The 20,377-nt window shown below is 44.9% G+C and overlaps 1 protein-coding gene across 1 annotated transcript in view; it reads right to left on the bottom strand.

The window, feature by feature from the left end:
• Positions 1–20,377, bottom strand: part of SKA3 (spindle and kinetochore associated complex subunit 3) — a 730,622-nt gene that overhangs the window by 118,152 nt on the left and 592,093 nt on the right. The gene's annotated exons all lie outside the window — the stretch shown is intronic.

The raw sequence follows: 20,377 nt of genomic DNA, 5'->3' as shown, positions 1-20,377 counted from the left end.
TAACCTCCTATGATCCTATGATATTTTATCCCTTCTCTGCAGAAGCCCAGCAAGGTTTCCACCCTAATTCCCCCTTTTAGACTATGCTCTCCCTTGCACATTCCCTAATGTCCATCATGGACGTCATGGGGAATGCTCATGCAAGCATCCACCCTCTCCAGGATGGACACACCTTCTATCCCCCCTCTACCGCTCAATAATACAATTGAGTCTCTAATCAAACCTGGGATGGCTGAGCTGTAGTCAGGGTTTATTCACCTATCCCAACGCAGTGGCAACACAAAATGTATATGTTGGCAATAGGACTTCCACTCCAGCATATTAGGAGACAGATCAAGTGCAGAGTAATAAATGTTTGCGTTCAGGCAAGCAGTCTAAGAAAGGGAGATTGTTAATATGTCTAATTTTGAATATAGTTTGATACAGAGACCATAGATTTAACAGTCTAAAATTTTGTTCCTCTGCATAAGGCAAAGGTCTAGAGGTTATTCTTACTCAAACAGCGAGCTTCTGTAATTGGCAAATATAAGTATTCACTGGTTCATAGGTTCTTACTAATATTATAGCCAAGAAGACTATCAGGAAGCTCACCCATATCACCTAATACTCATAGAAGATTAATGTCATCCCCCCATTAAGTAGACCTTTACCAGGTATCCCCTGTAAAAAATTGCAATCACCCATCTACTTATTTAGAACAGTTTTAAAGGATGCTAGCAAAGTAGTCCAATAGGCAAAAGCAGCCTGCTCCAGAAACAAGGAATACATTGAACGAGGCATATGCCATGTCATCTGTTAACATGGTAGCATAGGTTTAAGGTCTCTAGAGTGCGTGTTTAGTTTACCACTAGTTTTGTTTAGGTGAAGGAGTTCAAAGAGTTGTTTATAACACAGCTGGCTAAGTACAGATTACTTCTCAGAGCATGGAGTTCTGGGACAGGGCTTTTAGTCTATCCATCTAGATAAGGGCAAAGGGACCCCAGATCTCTGTCATGAGGAAACATCAAGATCTCTCAAACTGGTTTAGGTGTTTTGCAAGGTACATGCAGAAGGGTGCAGTATATTCAATGATGGCCTAATAAGGGAAGAATAAAGTGAGATTATAACTTCTTTGGTCCTTCAGGAAATTTGGAAGCGATACTTAAAATATGTTTTCCTATTAGATAAAAGAAAATTAATTATTTTAAAGGGAAAAGATTTTATATCAAGAAAATATGCAGTTTTGTAGATTACTCTATTTATGAATTTGATGCAACTGGCAATTCTGAAATGAGTCATGATTATAAAATTGAAGATGTTATTGTAAGACATTGTGTACTTCTTAATAAAATTTTAAAAGTAAAATTGAAGACGTTGGGGGATACTGGCTTTTTGTTTTTAATTCACAGAGAAATTCTTTTAACTGTATGTCTCCAAGAATAGGAAAAGCTTAGGAATTTATGAATAGGGTGTTAAAAATATGCACTGAAAACTTGGAAAGAGAAAATTTTATAATGTAACAAAACAGGCAAGTTAGCTAAATGCTTACAAGAAAGTAACTTTGAACACATTATCATGCAGAAAAATGATGGATTATAGGGACTGAAACTCAGTCCACTGAAAGAATTTGAGGAGGAATTATGCTTATACGTTCATTGGCTTATATTAGGCTAACAACCACTTGGGACATTTTAAGGCTAACCATGAATCCCACAAGTTCTAGTACTCTTAGTAGTGCAAGCAGAGACTTGGGAGATGAACCATTTATAGGCTGCCTGTGTCCATCAGAGACAGAGGTGCCAAACCAGGTTGAGTTTCCAGTTCCCCATCCAATTGTCCAAGTTACACTTCAATTGGGTTAAGAAGGAACTCTGCTTCACATGGATGGGAAACAAGGCTGTGGAAAATTACCACACAGAGATATTTACCTGAATTCTAGCTGAATGGGTTCTTCTAGAGTGGCAAAGGCCTTTATAATTGGACTTTGGCTCTCAGATGCCTGGCTGAAAGTACACCCTCATTCATAGGCACTTGAGCTCACCATGTTATTTCTTGGCTTTATACAAGGAAGTAGAAGAATGGCACACTAAGAACTGGATGTGCTGAAGCCAAGCACTCCAAGATACCACTGCAATTTTCTCATGTGTCACTTGGTTACCACAAGGACAGCTGAGTCAATCTACCAAGGTACCCTCAGGAATTCCCTTGCTAATTGGTCTCTGGGCCATTTCCTGAAAAAAAGATAGGACAGAAAATGTACTCTGTTGTGAGAGGGCAGCTTTTTGACTGAATGGAGGTATTCAGAAGAGAGGACTGCTGTCCTGGAGGGATTCAGACATACCTCTCAACCATACTGAATTCTTCAGTATTTTCCAGTTTTGAGGGTAAAATAATAGGGTGCCATAATTTTCCGAGTGGCCCCTTCACTTCCCAATTTTTATTTTATTTTATTTACAATCTTTAAATTATGGCCGACATCATCACGCATCATCAGCATATCCTGCAACGTCATTAATCTGCAGGGGCATGCTTGATGGCATCAGTTTCATGAGGCAGTGCCTGACTGCCTGTCGGACTTGGAAACTGGGGGCAGGAGAATACAGTTGCAATGACTGACAGAGATTTCCCAGTTTGGTTACACACCTTGAACTGGCGAATTCTCATTACCTAGCCTCTAGTTTCAAACTAGAAGACAAAAACAAAAAATATACTGTCATCACTTAATTTTCAACTACACTTTAGGAGTGACTGATAATGAAATAAAGAAGAAAGTCAAAATGGACCGGAGTGGTTTTGTTGTACTGTGCTTTGTGTTGAGGTACTGGATAAACCTACAGAGAACAAGTGGTGGTATGCTACAGGGCTACATTCCGGCCAACTACGTGGCTCCCTTTTTGAAAGTGTTGAGACTGAACCGTAAGCAACTGCTGCCGAATTACAACATACATTTACTGTGGGACCTATACAGACTTTTCTTTTCACCTGTAACCTGATAAGTGGCAGTCTGAGATTAAGCTATCTAGTCTCCTTTAACTGTCGTTCCATTGCAATTCCAGCATTTTTTGTGTGTGTGTGTGTGTGTGTGTGTGTGTGTGTGTGTGTGTGTGTGTGTGTGTGTGTGTGTGTGTGTGTGTTTTTAAGTTCACGTTTTGCTGTGCCTTTTGAGTTTTCTAACAAAGTGCAACGTAATGAGTGGGGGGGGGGGGTAGGAAACAGCAGGTGCCTGTGTTTCATCATTATACTTTACACAGAAAAGTTATTAACATATATTACTGTCTCTTCCTGTGTAACAGTTAGTGGAGCAGTCAGTACTCCAGAGTCGGGAATGAAAATACGAAGTTGGCTAAGATTTTAAAGAAGAAGCAGAGTCAGGAGGTAGAAACAGCTTGCCTTGAACAGAGTCTATCCAAGCCCCAATGAAGTAGAGAACCTGTACCTGTGCCAACTGGGACTTGAGATTTATGGTAATGCCCAGACAATAAGCGGTCTTGAGAAGAAGAAGATCCCTGGCCTGACACAGTCGATGCCTGGAGGGGGCAGAAAGGAGTCAATCATCCAGGCAGAAGAAGACCTGAAACTCTTGTAGCTGCGGGTGAGCCGTCACCACCATCACTTTGGTGAACACCCTGGGGGCAGTGGTGAGCCCAAAGGGGAGCACTCTGAACTGAAAGTGACTGCCTCCCAGCCAGAAGCCGAGGAACCCCAGAGAGCGCATGTTCATCTTGATGTAATAGTATGCGTCTTGGAGATCCACCGAGTACATCCAGTCGTTCATCTGCAGGAAGGGCAGAAGGGATTGCATGGTGACAATCCGGAATTTCATCTTGGCAACTGACAGGTTTAGAGTTGACAGATCCAGGATGGGTCTTAAGTCTCTTTTCACTTTTCTTTGGCAATAAAATGAACCTGGAATAGATGCCTGATCCGGACTGGTCTGGGGGGACTGGCTGGATGACTTGCTTTTCGAGCAACCTGGAAATTTCTACTGCTGCCTGCTCCCGTTGCGTGGGTAGGATGTCTGGGAAGAGTGTGAGAGGAACTGGGGGTTGAAGAAAGGGCATCAAGTATCTTCTGGTTATTATCTGCAAAAGCCAATGACAAACTCACAGGCTGTTGGGTGCAGAGAGAGAGAGAGAGACATCCCCTGACTACCTCCAGAGACAACCAGTCAGGAAACCCTTCAGGGCTGCTGCAAGGGTCTGTCCGGGAACAAATCAAAAGACCCTTGGTTCTTTAGGCCTCCTCTGCCACAAGGGTGGTATCTGTCGTATCCCCCTCTGCCTCTGGGGGAAGGCAAGCCCCGAACATCATAGGAAGAGCATGGAGATTTTCAGAACCACATCTTCTTCACCCCACGCTAAATCCTCGAGAAGGATCATTGTGGGGTTGAGAAGCAAATCCTGACTGCAGACAAGGTTTTCCTGCCTTTCTCACTCCGGACTAATGTGTCTCTAACAGTCTTGCAAAAAAAAGAGTGGAAGCGTCATAGGGGGCATTAGTAAACAATGTCTTTAAGGGCTCCGAGAAAGCACAAAGCCGGAGCCAGGCGTGACACCTGATGGCTACACCTGTTCCTGCAGCTCTAGCAGCACCCTCTGTAGCATGTGATAGGAGCCTCATAGAAGCATTAGATATTGAAGTAAGGGTAGCCATACGGGAGGGAAAACACCTTTTTCTCCTAAGCCAACATGGACACAGGGGCAGATTCAGCAACCTCTTTGACTAGGTCCCGCTGAAGCCTGACAGCGTGTGCCATGTAATTCAGCACACGCAAAGCGAACATAGCTGATGCATAGGTCTGTTTCCCGAAACGGCCCACAGCCCATGACCCTCGGTCCACAGGATGGACCATAGAGCTCTCCTGAGCAAGCTCTTTCTTGTTGGCCTCTGCCACCATCATGGCATCGACTGGCGATCCCTTTGACCAATGTTATCTATCCAAGGGGGTGCCGAGTACTTTGTCCGGGCGCTTGGGGATAGGCTCAACGGTGCACAGTTCCTTCCATGCCCTGAATAAAATCAAATCCACAAGGGGATCAGTGGGAGGGGACACCCAGGAGGTACAGGGTCCTGTGCCAAATGCCTCCAGGAAGGGTCTACTTCACGTTGTCGCAAGCTGACAATATAGAGTCTGATATTTTCGGCACGACAATATCAAAAGTGAAGAACATCATGCAAGTAAACAGAAATCTCTGTAAGAGGAGATTTCTGTTTACCTCAATGTAGTGTGGTCTCGGAGTTGGTATATTTAAGTAGGGGGGGTGCAGGGGGCCTTACCCCCACGCCTACGCCATTTAGTTTTTTTTTTTAATAATTATTTTTTTTTTATTATGTTATTCAATGTTTTACTTAAAATCGAGCAATAAAGTTTGACCTTTATTGATTCGATTAAGTACACTTTTGATAACGTGATATAGACGCTCCAGGAACACCGACTTGGGCTTTTGGTTTGACCATCTCCCTCTTTGGTGGAAGATTTCCATGAAGTCTCCAAAGGAGACATCCTCCACGGGTGATCGGGGGGGACCCTCCCCTTCCTCCAAGTCGTCGTCTTCTGTGAGGACTCTGGTGGGGAGTGAAAGTGCCTCCTGTTGCACATGTGTTTCCAAGGGAGCTCCTAAGGGGCAAGTTCTGGGGAGGACTCAGAAACCTTGGGAAGCTCCCAGGGAGCCCTCTAAGGCATAGTGGCAACAGGCTGTCCATGAGGGGGCAGGATTGTGAGACTCCAGGCCAGAAAGAGAGGGAGCCAGGATGGACTCCAAGGATGGCAGTGTCAGGTGTCTCGACGGAGCCGAGAGAACCCTCTGCACCACAGCGAAAGTAGAGGGCAAACAAATCCCGGCAGCAGGGGGAGTAGAACCAGATCCGTCACTCTCTGCCCAGAGGGGGAAGTCAGATCCGAGCCTCCAAGCACCAAGACTCCGATCAGAAGGGCAGACTCCGAAAACCTCGAAGCCAACGTCATCACCTCGGATCCAACGCAAAAACTATGGCTCAGAGATTCAGATGGCTCCAACCTTGTTGAAGCGGAGCCGAGTCACTCAGGACAATGGTCGGAGTTGAGGTACCTAGAGCCACCAGCGCCAACCCCACAACACCGGGGAACCTTGGACTGATGACTCCGAAACTCGAGGTTGGATCGGAGAAGGAGCATTTGGAAGGAAGGCAGACTGCATGCTGCCAGCCCTGGAGTGGGAAGAGGCAAGCAAGACTCCCATCTGAATTGGTGTCCAAATAAACTTCCGCATCATCCTGTCCACCTCAGCTTCAGAAAGTCTGAGGGAAGATCAGATAGAAGAAGTTACAGTCCCGAGCCTGGAGGGGCGCCAAGGGGTGACAGAGGAGGGAACGGGCCCATGAACTCTCCAGGTCCGGAGAAAAATTAGGTGACCGGAGCCAAGGAGAACCTCGAGTCAGATCCGGACGAGATTTGGCTGGGGCTCATAGAAGAGCAGTCAGGGGACCGCTTCCTGGGCCTATCCCGATCATTCGGGCAAGACTTCTCCCCATCACTGTACTTCTTAGTGGGAGGTTGAGTCCCAGAAGCCGGGGCAGAGGAAGAGGTAGAAGAAGAAGCAGTCTCCCAGGGAAGGAGGCCCTTAAGAATAAGCTTATTCCTCCTATCAATCGAGGCATGGGGATTGAAGCCCACGCAAATTGAACAGGAGGTCTCAAGGTGCTGGACACCCAAACACACCACACAGAGACTGTGGCCATCAGAGGGGTCAACTTGTGGCTGCACTCAGACTTTCTGAAGCCTGGCTTGGAAGGCTCGGCCATAGTTGTAGGAAGCAGCACTCAAAACACTCACACAAGAAAGGAAAGAGAGAAAGAATTTTTTTTGAGTGTTTTTTTTTTTTTTTTTTTTTTTGTGTGCAAGAACCCAACGGAAAACTAGTACACAGATATAGGGTAAGGAAAGGTGCGACAGTCAGAAGACTGCAGAGGAGAAAGTTAGAAATTTCTATGAAAAAAGGCTAACTTACACAACAGACGCTTAGAGCTTTAATCATACACTGTTGTCTCGCACGAGCAGCACACAAGATCTGAGGGGAGGAGGGAGACAGGGGCATTATGGATAGGGGAGGAGCTTGGAGCTTGGATCCGATACTGGAGTATGCAGCCAAGTCAGATCTGTACCAGATCTGGGGTCTCACAGGTTGAAGACCAAATGAAAACAACTTCAAATCATTTATCAGAGACTCAGTATAATAAACACACAGGACTGTCCAAATAGCCCATTACAGTATATTGATATGGTACGTGTGTGTGTGTGTGTGTGTGTGTGTGTGTGTGTGTGTGTGTGTGTGAGAGAGAGAGAGAGAGAGACACAGAGTGTTTAAAATGGGTATGCCTCGACTCGTGCATATGGCTGGTAATTCATCACTTGACAGTTAAATGGGCGCCTTTCATCATTAGCTTGCATTTAAATGCTAATGTTGTTACTGACATTTTAATACAAAGTATCCTTATTCCTTATGGAATAATGTGTTGTGTTCCAAGCACTGTAAAATGAACAAAAGGCTGAAGACATTTGTAAAATGCAGTTGAAATAAATCCAGTACAAACATCTTTGTTATTTAGAGCATAAACATGAAAGTAGTCCATTCCTCTCATTAACAAGACAAACAAATCAAGCAACCAGGACAGTGTAAAATAAAACAAAAATTTTTAATGCAAACATTTAGCGCTTTCACACCAGAAAGAAGTGCCAAGATTCTAGCATGAAAGCGTTAACCATTTTCATTCATTTTTTTTTTGTTTGTTTTGTTTTATTTTACACTGTGCTGGTTGCTTGATTTGTTTGTCTTGTGGATTACTTATTCTGGCTTGATCAGCCTTTTCCATAAAAAGAAGTTATACCTCACCATAATGTTCCATCTAGGTTGTTGATTTTCACTAATCCCCGACTGTGGGCTCTGTTCCGAGCCTCGGAACCAACTCTACCATTTACTTCAGCTCATGCCCTCTAAACTCTCGAGCTACGCTCTACCCGTAATGCTTCTCTGTAAATTACCTCAGATCGAGTTTGCCTAAAGTAGTGGCAGATAAGAAGCAAGGACAAAGAGACCAGATATGTGTCACTATGATGAAGCCAGTTCTGGGAAAATTTGATCCACAGAGTCTCAGGATGGGGGTTGGGGAGGGGGATATCAAGGATTAGTGAAGATCGACAACAGAAATGGAATGTTATGGTAAGACATAACTTCTTTCTCTGATGTTGTCAGTCTTCACTCAATCGTTGACTGTGGGACAGAGTCCCCAACTACTTTAGTCTTGGGAGGTATCATGGAAAAATATTCGTAAGCACCATCGAACCAAATGATTCCTGTCCCCTTAAAACCTGATCCAGTTTGTAATGAGTGATAAAGGTATGTGGAGAAGACCAAGTGGCCACTACACATATATCGTCCAGGGATGCTCTTCCATGAAAAACTGCAGAAGTTGCCACTGCTCTAGTTGAATGGGCTTTAACTGGGTGTGGAAGTTGGAGCCCTTTTGACTTGCATATAAAAGTAATACAGTCTCTAAGCCATTTTATCAAGGTAACCTTTGAATCTGGATTACCTAAAGATAGAGAAGGAAATGCAGCAAATAACTGGACAGACTTTCTGAAGCCGTTGTTCTATAAAGGTAAAAATGCAGTTGTCTGTGGATGTCAAGCAAATAAAGGGAATACTCCCCTTTATTGGCAAAATTAGGGAAGAAGACTGACAATTTAAGTGGCTGATTAAGATTCTGAAACCACTTTGGTAAAAAGGATGATCTGGTCCTAAGGGCAACACTATCTTTGTGAAATATTAAGCAGGGAGGTTTGCAGGATAAGGCCTGAAGTTCAGATACTCTTCTGGCAGATGTAATAGCCATCAAAAATAAAGTTTTCCAAGACAAAAACTTTAAGTCACAAGTTGCTGATGGCTCAAAGGGAGACAAAGTGAGGGACTGTAGGACTAGTGTTAGATTCCAAGGAGGAATTGGTTCTTTAAACTGAGATCTTAACATCAGGAGCCCCTTTAAAAATGCTTTGCACAGTTTGTGTGACATTAGAGAAGAGCCATCAAATCCCACATGAAAGTTCGATATTGCCGCTAGATGAATTTTAATTGATGCAGAGGAACTAGATTGGTAGAGGTTAGCTAAGAAATCCAAAACCTTATGAAACGGGCTTTAATAAGGATCACATTTGTTGCTAAGTGGCCATTTAGCAAAATTTTCCCCATTTACTTTGATAAAGTTTCCTAGCTGAAGGTTTGTGATGAGCCACAATAATTTGTCAGACAGGACAGGATAGGGAAGGCCTAGCAATTATGAGAACTGGAGAAGCCACGCAGTGAGCTTGAGATGTTGGAGATTCAGATGAACCATGTCTTCCAGATGAGACAGCAGATCTGGAGCTGGGTCCAGAATCCATGGTTTCCGAAGAAGGCGAGGACAGACGAAGGGAAACCAAACCTGTCGAGGCCAGAGGGAGCAATGAGGACTATTTTTATTGAGTTTTCCATCCTCTTGTCTTTCTTTAAAAACTGCAATATCAGGGAGTTGGAGGAAAGGCATAAAGAAGACCGGGGGGGGGGCAATTGTGAGAACATCTCTGGGTGACTCCCCATGAGAGGGGGGGGGGGGTTAGGAAAAAGTAACTTCTGCACTTGTTGTTCAAAGGTGAGGCAAAAAGATTGCAGCAAGGTTAGTCCCAATGATGAAAAATCTTGTTCGCCACATTTGATTCAATGGGAGAAAAGAAATTCACCCCTGGGATCATGTCAGTCGCCCTGCTAGACAGAGGTCCAGGGAAGTAATTAGTGTGGGAAGAAATAGCCAGGAAATTGTTATGGCTAGGCTTGTATAGGCCCTAGGGCTGATAGCCTAGTACCAGCCTATGAACCTATGCACTATGAAGCCACCACAGGATTTTGAGACCATTCGTGAGGCATGAGAATAGCTCTGTTCGGCTTGACCAATATCATGTTGGAGCTCCCCAGAATGTGCTATGAGAAAGCGGTTGGAAAAAATGTCCCATTGCCAAACTCCGAGGCCTTAACACAATGAGTAAGATTTGGTTCTTCCTTGCTTGTTGATATACCAAACTACTGACATGTAGCCCATTTGAACTGCTACTGTTCCCAGAGGAAAGACATCCTGGAATGCTTGCAATGCTAACAGCATTGCCCCCATCTCCAGAACACTGATGTCCAAGTTGGCCTCTAGTTGGGACCACGTGCCTTGGACTGTCCTTCCCAGATAATGCCCTCCCAATCTATCTGGGAAGCATCTGTGGTCACTATGTTTTGGGGTTAGGGAAGAATGAGTGGTCACCCCAACAGAATCTGTTTGGAATGGAGCCATCATGAAAGATCCTGTTTGCAGCGATTTGTAATCACAATTAGGTAAGACACTGGTTGATGAATCAGAGACCACAGGGAAGTAACCATTGCAGGATTCGTATGTGATATCTTGCTAAAGGGACAAGAATTATTGCTGCTGCAATTGAGCCCAATGCTTTTAGGACTAATTTTGCTGGAACTCTTGTTTCTTAAAATTTGACTGACTTGGGATCTGATGCAGTCTAGTCTTTCTGGATGAAGAGAAGCAATTCCTGTAAAAGTGTCTAACCAGGCTCAGATGAAGTCTAATTGCTGAGAAGGTTGTAAGCTTGACTTTTCGTAAAGTACAGTTGTGTACACCTACCATAAATGTAGATGTTCGAGTGTCTTCACTGTTGCAGTCATAACTGTAGGGTGCTCTTGCCGGCAGGCAGCCCGAGGTCGGCCAGAATCCCAAAGTCTGGGTCCGGCGTCGGCTGTATAAGCTAGTATCCTGACGTCAGTACGCCTTGGTACATAGCCCTCAGCCGACGCCATCTTCTCTAGCCTTTCTTGCCCTAGATGTCAGAAGTCCCCAACAAATCAAAAAATGAATCCAACAAGGAAACACAAATACATCACAAATAAGAGAAAAAGAGGGGATAGGAGGGAGGGAAACCCCGACTGCAACAGTGAAGACACTCGAACATCTACATTTATGGTAGGTGTACACAACTGTACTATGTTCTTCGTGTTTCACTGTTGCAGTCATAACTGTAGGGTGGAATCCCAAAGCAGTGTAGATGGGGAGGAGGCTTTAGATAGAAGAAGGGGAGGGAAGAATACCCTGCAAAACAGCAGAGGCAAAGCCTGCCCTAGACTTAGAAAACAAGGGGAGATTGTAGTGCTTGGAAAAGGTATGCACAGAACTCCAAGTGGCAGCTTCCAAGATATCTTTGGTAGGGACTCCTCTGAGGAAAGCTGTAGAAGTAGCAGCTGCTCTAGTAGAATGACTTCTAATGGTCCCTGGAAACTGTTTCCCATGATGAGTGTAACAAAATCTGATTCCATAAGCAATCCATTTGGAAATAGTTTGTTTAGAAATAGGTTTTCCAAGAGAACTGGAGGCAAAGGAAACAAACAATTGGTTAGACTTTCTGAAATCTTTAGTCTTGTCCAAGTAAAATCGTAACTGTCTGTGCACATCCAATGAATGCAAAATCCTTTCCCCTTTATTTTGAGGATTTGGAAAGAAAGTAGGAAGGTGAATTGTCTGATTTAAAGCCACTTTCGAAATCACCTTAGGCATGAAAGTAGGATTGGTCCTCAAGGATACTCTGTCCTGATGGAAAATAAGGTATGGTTCCACAGCCATGAGAGCTTGCAACTCTGAGACCCTTCTGGCAGAGGTCAATGCTAGCAAAAGAACAGTCTTCCAGGATAGAAACTTAATATCTGAAGATGCAGCAGGCTCAAAAGGAGGCAAAGTAAGTTTTTCTAAAACATAATTAAGATCCCAGGCAGGGACAGGAGGGGTCCTTGGAGGCCGCAAATTTTTAGCCCCTCTCAAGAACTGTTTCACCAAAGGATGTGAAAAAACAGGAGGATCAGAACTGTAATGCGCAGAGATAGCAGAAGCATGTATCTTAATGGAAGAAAAGGAAAGTCCTTTAGATAAAAGTTCCGAAAGGTAAAGCAAAATAGAGGAGAGATCAGGAACCTGAGGATCAGAGCCTCGGTCCTGCATCCAAATAGAAAACCTCTTCCATTTAGAGGCATAGGATTTCCTAGTGCTAGGCCGTCTAGCTTCCAAAAGAACATCCAAAACTTGTTTGGGAAGACTAGAGGAAATCAAATTCCTTTGAAGAGCCAAGCTGCCAGGCAGAGTCTTGAGATTGGAATGTAGTAACTGACCCTGATGCTGGGACAGAAGCGAAGGGTTCAGTGGGAGAATCCAAGGAGGCCCCGAGAACAGGAGCTTTAAGGTTGGATACCAAAACTGTCGAGGCCAATTTGGAGCAATCAAGATGAGTAACTTGGGCTTGTCCTGTTTTATCTTCAAGTAGTACCCGAGGCAGTAGAGGAAGAGGAGGGAAGGCATATGCTGAAAGGTTTCTCCAGCTGAAGGACAGGGCATCCACTCTCCATGCTGTTTTGTGGAAGGACCTGGTGCAAAAGCGAGGCAGCTGATGATTGAGATGGGATGCAAACAGATCTATCTGGGGACATCCCCAAACTGCAGTAATCCTGTTGAACAAGTTGGTGTCTAGCATCCATTCGTGAGGATCTGAAATGTTTCTGCTCAGGCTGTCTGCTAAGAGATTCTGTTTCCCTGGAATGAATTGAGCCTGGCGATGCAGATTCAAATTTAGAGCTGTGTCCCATAAACCCATAGCTAGTCTGCAAAGGGGGTATGAATGAGAACCCCCTGCTTGTTGATGTACCACATGACCGTGGTGTTGTCTGTGCGAATTAGCAGAGGCCCTGGTTGTAAAAGGTTTTGAAGGCTAAAGGGCATTTTGAACTGCCAACATTTCCTTCAGATTGATGTGCCAGTGAAGATGGTCCTTTGTCCAGGTTCCCTGCTGGCAATTGTCTAGAAAGTGTGCTCCCCAAGCATAATCCGGCGTCCGTGGTTAGGATTTGAGTAGGTTGAGGGAGACGAAAAGGTTTTCCTTTGTTTAAAGTGCAAGCCCTGGACCACCAGAGGAACTCCTTCTGGAGGCAGGGGATCAGAGGAATCAGAATATCCAGATCGTGGTAATGCTGTGACCATACACTTTTCAGATACCATTGAAGCTTTCTCATGTGAAGCCTTGCGTTTGGAATCAACAGAATGCAGGAAGCCATGTAGCCCAGAGCCTGCAGGAATTTCCTTGCAGTGAGCTGAGATAGAGTTGCCAAGGTGTTGAAAGTAGAAGCCAGCTGAGTTTGTTTTTCTGGAGTGAGGTAGGCCCTTTGTAAGGTTGTATTTAAGAGGGCTCCCAAGAATACCATTTGTTGAGAAGGGATCAAATGTGACTTTTATGTTCACTGAGAATCCCAGTAGTAGGAGAAGACGTTGAACAAAGTACAGATGTTGAAGCAGAAGATCTTTGCTGTCTGCCTGAATAAGGCAGTCGTCCAAATAGGGGTAAATCTGGATCCCCTGAAGTCTGCAGTAAGCCACCACTGGTGCCAGGCACTTGGTGAAGACTCTGGGCAGTAGATAAACCAAAGGGCAGAACAGAGAATTGAAAGTGCCTCGAACCTGCCTTGAACCTGAGGAATTTCCTGCGTTCTTGTCTGATAGGGATATGCAAATAGGCTTCCTTTAAGTCCAATGTCACCATCCAGGCGTCCTGAGAGAGCATTGGAATTAACTGTTGCAGAGTAAGCATCTTGAACTTTGGAATTTCCAAAAAGGTGTTTAACACAGAAAGGTCCAGAATAGGTCTCCATGAGTTTTGTTTTCTGGGAACCAGAAACAGCCTTGAATAAAACCCTTTTCCTATTTCCGAGAGTGGAACAGGCTCTATGGCTCCCATGGCCAGAAGAGCATCCACTTGAGTTAAGGCCTCTGACCATTGAAGTTTTGGCAGATCTGGCCAACCGTGAGTCCTTGGCAAAGTGTGAAAGTGGAACTTGTAACCTTTTAAAATCACGTCCAATACCCATCTGTCCTGGGTAATATGAGTCCAATTTCTGTAAAAAAGAGACAGTTTTCCTCCGAGAGGGACGTCCAGGTGAAGGGGTCCTGAAGCCCAACCGAGGGAGTCATTGAGTTTGCTTTCTTTGAGATTGGACTTGTCTTCTCCCCTTCTAGGTGAAGAAGCAGTCCATTGTCTAGATCTGTAGGAGGTCTGTCCTTGACCACGACCTCTGGAGCGTCTATATCTTCCCCTTTGAGGCCTGTCAGACGTGGGAAAGGACCAATTTTTAGAGGGCCAATTCCTGGAAAATCTAGGAGGCTGAACTTGCAAGAAATCTTTTACAGTCTGCATGGATTTTGCCTTTTCTTCCATCTTTTTAATAACTTCCTCAGCCTTAGGACCAAAAAGAACATCTTGTTGAACAGGGGCATCTAATAACTTAGCCTTAACCTGTTCAGGTAAACTTTGTTCACGAAGCCAGGCATGTCTCCTAATCACAGTACCAGAGGCAGCAGCCCTGCAAGAAGCATCCAAAGCATCAAAACCACAATGTAAGCTATGCTTGTTAACCTGTTCAGTAGCATGCAAAACATCCTGAAGTTCCTTATCCTCTGCACAAACAGGATGGGAAGCAAGCTTTTGCTTTAAAACAGACAAAAGAAATTGCTGATATTTAAACATATGAAACTGGCAATTTAAAGCCCTTACAGACAGGGTAGCAGAAGTATAAACCTTTTTACCCCACCTGTCTAAAGCACGAGAATCCTTCTCAGAGGGAATAGGATTTTTAGAAGTAGCAGCCTTAGAGCCCTGAGAAATAGTTTCAGGATCTGCAGAAGGGTTTTTAAATAAAAATAAATGAGAGTCAGGAACCCTATAAAATCTATCAGGCTTAGAAGGAGCAGGAGGCATGGAATCAGGATTCAAATTAGCCTCAGAAAAAGCATCATCTACAATGTCCAAGACAGGAGGGATAGCTAAAGGCCTATGCTGAGGAAGAAGGAATTCTCTAAGCCTCTTTTTGGAAGCAGAATATTCCTGTCCTTCCCAATGAAAATGTTCCCTCATCTCATGCAAGGTTTCCCCAAAAGAAAAATCCTCAGGCGGAGAGGCCGAGGGCAAAGAATCCTCAGCATCCGAATCCTCATAAGGGGGAAAGGAATAGTCCTGATCAGCGGAAGAAACAGAAGATACAGAAGCCTGGTCAGAGGAATCCAGAGTAACATCCTGTCGAGGCCTTTTCTCAGGAGGGGGGTGAGAACCCCTAATCATTGTAAGCAAATCTTCAGCCATCCTCAATAATTGTTTTTGTGTCTTGGGAGTGGATTCAGAAGCAGCTTGAGCTGAAACTTTAGACTTAGTAGGAGTCTTTGTCTTTGCCTTTGAAATAGTGATATGAGTAGGCCTGAAAACCCCCTCAGAAGCCGGTACCTGCACAGCGGTTCCGGACCCATCTGAAGGAGCGACGTCCGAAGGTCCTGCAGCAGTTAAAATAGTGGGCCTTGATGGCTCCCCATGGGAGTCCGTATCGCCATCGGTTCAGAAGTGGCGGACGACAAGGGCTGCAAAAGCGCCTCACTGACGACAGCCGAACCGGACGCTGGCTCCAGCTGCAACGAGTCCTGTTTGGACCTCGGAGGCCTGTCTTTGTCTTTGCGCTTCTTTTGAACTCCGGTAGTGTCCGGCGACATTCTGTAATTGAAGCGTCTGCCAAAATAATTTAAAGCCCAATCGTACCTGCGCTTGATAGTACGAGAGTTGAACCTGGCACAGAACCGACAACAAGAAACGTCGTGGTCAGGGCCTAAGCAAGGTAGACAGTAAGAGTGGAAATCTTTATGAGGTATTTGTTTCCCACACGCTATACAATTATTAACTTTTTCTGACATCGGAGGAACAAGAAAAAGATCCCCAACGGGTACTTAGCTTTGAGAAGAGAAGTAAGAACTTCGGACCGACAACAACCAAATACGCTGTTCGAAAATCGCCAACCAACGTTTTGCGAGCTGCTTTCCACCGCACGGCAAGAAAGACTGGAGAAGATGGCGTCGGCTGAGGGCTATGTACCAAGGCGTACTGACGTCAGGATACTAGCTTATACAGCCGACGCCGGACCCAGACTTTGGGATTCTGGCCGACCTCGGGCTGCCTGCCGGCAGGAGCACCCTACAGTTATGACTGCAACAGTGAAACACGAAGAACATTTTATTGTTATACCTAGAGATGCACAGAGGTGCAGATTAGAATCTCTTGCCCTTTCTGACATCTGGTGGTAGCGGTGAGGAGCCAGTTGTCGTGGTATAGAAAAACGTGAATGCCCTGTAGTCTGAAATGAGCTGCAATCACTCCCATGCATTTGAACACCCTGGGGGTTGTGGCGAGTCCAAAGGGCAGTACTCTGAAATGGAAATGACTGACTCCCAGCCGGAAGTGCAGGAACCTCCTAGAGTGTTTGTCCATTTTTATATGGTAATATGCGCCCTGGAGGTCTATACAGCACATCCAATCGCCTTTTTCCAAGAAAGGAAGTATCAACTCTACCGAGACCATCCAGAAATTAGTTCTCTGAACTGCCATGTTGAGCTGCCTGAGATCCAAGATAGGTCTCCAGTCCCTTGTTTTTTGGAGGGGGGCACTAAAAATAACCTCGAGTAAAACCCAGATCCTGTTTGGTCTGGAGGGACTTTTTGGATGACTCTCTTGTCGAGCAGTTTCTGAATTTCTAGGACTGCTGCTTCCCTGTGACTGGATGAGACATCCAGAAATTTTTTCTGTGTGACTGGGGGTAATGAAAGCAGGATTTTGTAACCTTTGGATATTATTCTCTGCACCAGTTTGTCCATAGTTAATAGTTGCCAGGCAGATTGGTGCACAGAAAGTCGCCCCCCCCCCCCGACTGCCTCCTGAGGAAGGCAATCGGGCCCCCATTCTGGGCCCCTGATGTTGCAGTCCATTTCTGCCTCTGGGGCGGTGTCTTCCATTACTTCCCCCACTGCCTTGAGGAAAGTCTTTGCCACGTGAATCCTGGAAAGGTCCTTTGGATTTTTTAAACCACAGTCTCCCACTTCTCTGGTTCCTTGAGTAAGGCCACTGAGGAGTGGAGAAATGTATGCCGTCGTTTACCTTGGGATCAAAAAAGGTAGATCCAGCAAACGTAGCGTTAACGAATGACACTTTAAATGGCTCTGCAAAGTCACACAAGTGCACCTAGGCCTGCCTTCTAATGGCTATGCCTGAACCTGCTACTCTAGTCATCCCTTCAGCTGCATGTCTACTCATCACTCATCAGACCCATCATAGAGTACAATGCCCCATTTGGGATATACCTCACAAGACACTTCCAACAGCTGGAAAGACCAAAGCACCTCACCAAGAGGATTACTGGCCTCAAACATATGTCCTATGCAGCCCGACTAAACAAACTCCAGCTGTACTCAGTGGCATATCGCTTACTCAGAGGTGATCTCTGCCTGACTTACAAAGCCATGTCCAACTCAGAATTGATGGACATGCTCCACCAAAAGAAATCCAAGTCACTGTGAGACACGCACTCTAGTGAGCTAAAACCTCACCACAGCAATAAATAGAACATGCTGGAGGGATAGATTCCTGTCACAGAGACTCTCCATGCTTTGGAACAAAATTCCTAACTACATTAGGCAGAGCCCCTCACTAACACTCTTCAAGAGAAGCCTTGATGAGTGGATGGGTAACAGAAAATACACCCCTGGGATCACTACATTGGCTCTGCTTGACAGAGGCTCAGTTAATTAATCAATGGGGCAATGAAAGCCGACACACTCTGGCTAGGCTTAAAAATGCCCTCGGGCAGATTGCCTAGCATCTACCTATGAACCTATGAGCAATCAGCCTCATAGACAAGTTAGAAATCGCATCAATGGTTGCTAGCTGAGAGGTAACTTTGTCTCGTACCTCTTCAGCCACTGCTCCTGAGTGGGTATCCAACAGCTCCTTGATCAGATCCCTCTGTAACCTTGTAAAGTGTGCCATACAATTCAAGGACCTGAGAGCAAAGGTTGTTGAAGCATAAACGCGCTTCCGAAAGCTATCAAGTCCTAGACTCCTTGTTAAGAGGATGGATAGTAGGACTTTCTTCAGCAACTTCCTTTTTCGTGGCTGTCACTACCACCATGGCATCAAAGGGTATACGTTTGGACCAGTGCAGCTAGTACTTAGGGGCTGACAGGATTTGATCAGGCCTCTTGGGGATCGGCTTGATGGAGTCAGGCATCTTCCACGCCTGCCAAGTAATCAGTTTGATAAGATAGTCAGTAGGCGGAGAGATCCAAGAATTAGAGGGTTGGGCACGAAAAGTCTCTAGGTATAAAGACTCCTCAGAGGAAGGTTGGATGGAAGACCAGCCACCCCTCTGTTTCAGGATTTCTAGGATGTCCCTGAAGGAAACATTAGTGGGTGACCTGGGGGAATCTTCCCCTTCATCAAAATCAGTATCTTCAGTGAAAGAATCCTCCAGGGAGTCTAATTGTTTCCTCTTACACTTCATTGCAGGTACATCCTGGGGGTTATGTTGCAGGAAAATGTCCGAAGAAGAAACCACCAAAGTGGATATTTCCTGGGACTTCTGTGTTCTCTGTCCTAGGGATGAGACGGATGGCATCTCAGGTCGAGGAGATGCAGATATTTGTCCTGACAGGGATGGTAAAGACCGAGTCCTCAATGGACAAAGCCTCATCCATGATTCGGAAGGTCAGCCCCCATAGAGGGATGGGAGCTCAAAACTGAAACAGACTCCTTCGGAACTGGGGTCACAACCCACACCAAGGAGGTGACCCCCAAAACAGAAGCCTGGGTGGATCTTGCAAAGGCCAAAGCACTAAAGAACATAGACCTCAGACCCAGCCAGAGAAAATGGACCCTGGGAGACCTCTGGTGCCAAAGGGCCAGAAGAACTCAAGGTGGCTCTCCGTGCTGGAGACAAAGTTGCCACCAGAACCGAGGCAGTCGGTGCTGGGAGTGTCGGAACAGAGGGATCCAAAATCTCAACAGCAGTTGGAGGAGGAAATGGCGGTGTCATAGAAGAAGGCCCAACACCAGGTTGGCTAAGAACCAAAGACAATCCCCTTGCAGCTAGGAGCTGATCCACCAGTCTCACTGTCGGCCTCAGAGAGACTTAGTGGATCGAATTGAAGATGTAGATGGAGACCTGGGAGGTCTGACAATGAGGAAGGGGGCTAAGTGGTCTGTATATATGAGGATCAACAGATAGACAGTACCTAGATCAAAGTACCGAGATTAATTTTGGCTTGTGTGGTGCCAAAGGCGAGGAAGGCAATGTCGACTCAGACGCTTGAAGAAGTTCGGTGCCAAGTCCTGATTTTGGTGCAGAGGAAGTGGGTGGTGCCGAAGAATGTTTTGGTGCCTTCTTTGTTGGTTCTGAAACACTGGGAACTGAACAAGGACTTTTTCTAGAGGAGACTGAAGAAGATGAAGATGAACTGGCTTCAGTCTTTGACCCAAAGATGGACTCAAAGTCCAATTTTAGAAGTCCTCTTAAAACTAATTTGTTTTTACATTCTGTGAGAGTTCTCGTAGAGAAACTGTGGCAAATCAAGCAACTCTCTTGTAAATGGACTTTCCCTAAACAGTACACACAATGTACAGTATGAGCGTCTGAATTAAGCATTTTGCCCTGACACTTCTCATACCTCTTAAAACCTGAGTTGCCCTTAGATTTTAACAGGTGAATCTACTTTTCCATCCATACCAGCCACACACAGTCATACAATGAAAGAAGAAAGCTCTTTTTTTTTTTTAAATAGAAAAGTTTAAAGGGAAGAAATACCAACTATGGTACTTAAAGAATACCTCAAAAGGTAACAAAGGGGAAAAAAGAGGGAGTACCAACAATGGTACTTTGACAGAAACTACCAACAGAAGAAAGAAAGAAATAACAAGGACACTCACATGCACACAGACTGTAGAGAAGAAATGAGAGAAGTGGAAAGAAAAGTAATTACGCTAATGAAGTAAATACCCTGAGAGAGACACTAAAAGGAAAATTTTAAGAAAAAAAAATTATTGAAATATAGCCCAGCTTGAGAGCAGTAGAAACGCGTCTGACAAATGAAGCAGCAAATGAAATCTGAGGTAATTTACAGAGGAGCATTATAGGTAGAGCCTAGCTTGAGAGTTTGGAGGGCGCAAGCTGAAGTAAATGGCCGAGTTGGTTCCAAGGCTCGGAACCAAGCCCACAGTCAAGGACGGAGTGAAGATTGACATCATCAGATCATTAGTTTTTTTGTGATACTTTCTTCTTAGTAAGTTTAAACCGTGGTGACCAAACTATCTACAATAATTATTTTAAAACACTTTAAATGGTCTGCACATACTCTGTCATACGAGGTTCAGTGAATTGCAAGTGCATGTATATATTTTTTTCAAATCTCACATGACATTTAACTGTGGCCTCATCTAGGTTTTACT

This window comes from Protopterus annectens, chromosome 5.part1 (genome assembly GCF_019279795.1).
Source record: "Protopterus annectens isolate FY-2018-M chromosome 5.part1, PAN1.0, whole genome shotgun sequence".
Classification (NCBI taxonomy): domain Eukaryota; kingdom Metazoa; phylum Chordata; order Ceratodontiformes; family Protopteridae; genus Protopterus; species Protopterus annectens.
The sequence above is the reverse complement of the archived record's forward strand: the minus strand, read 5'-3'. Positions and strand labels throughout refer to the sequence as shown.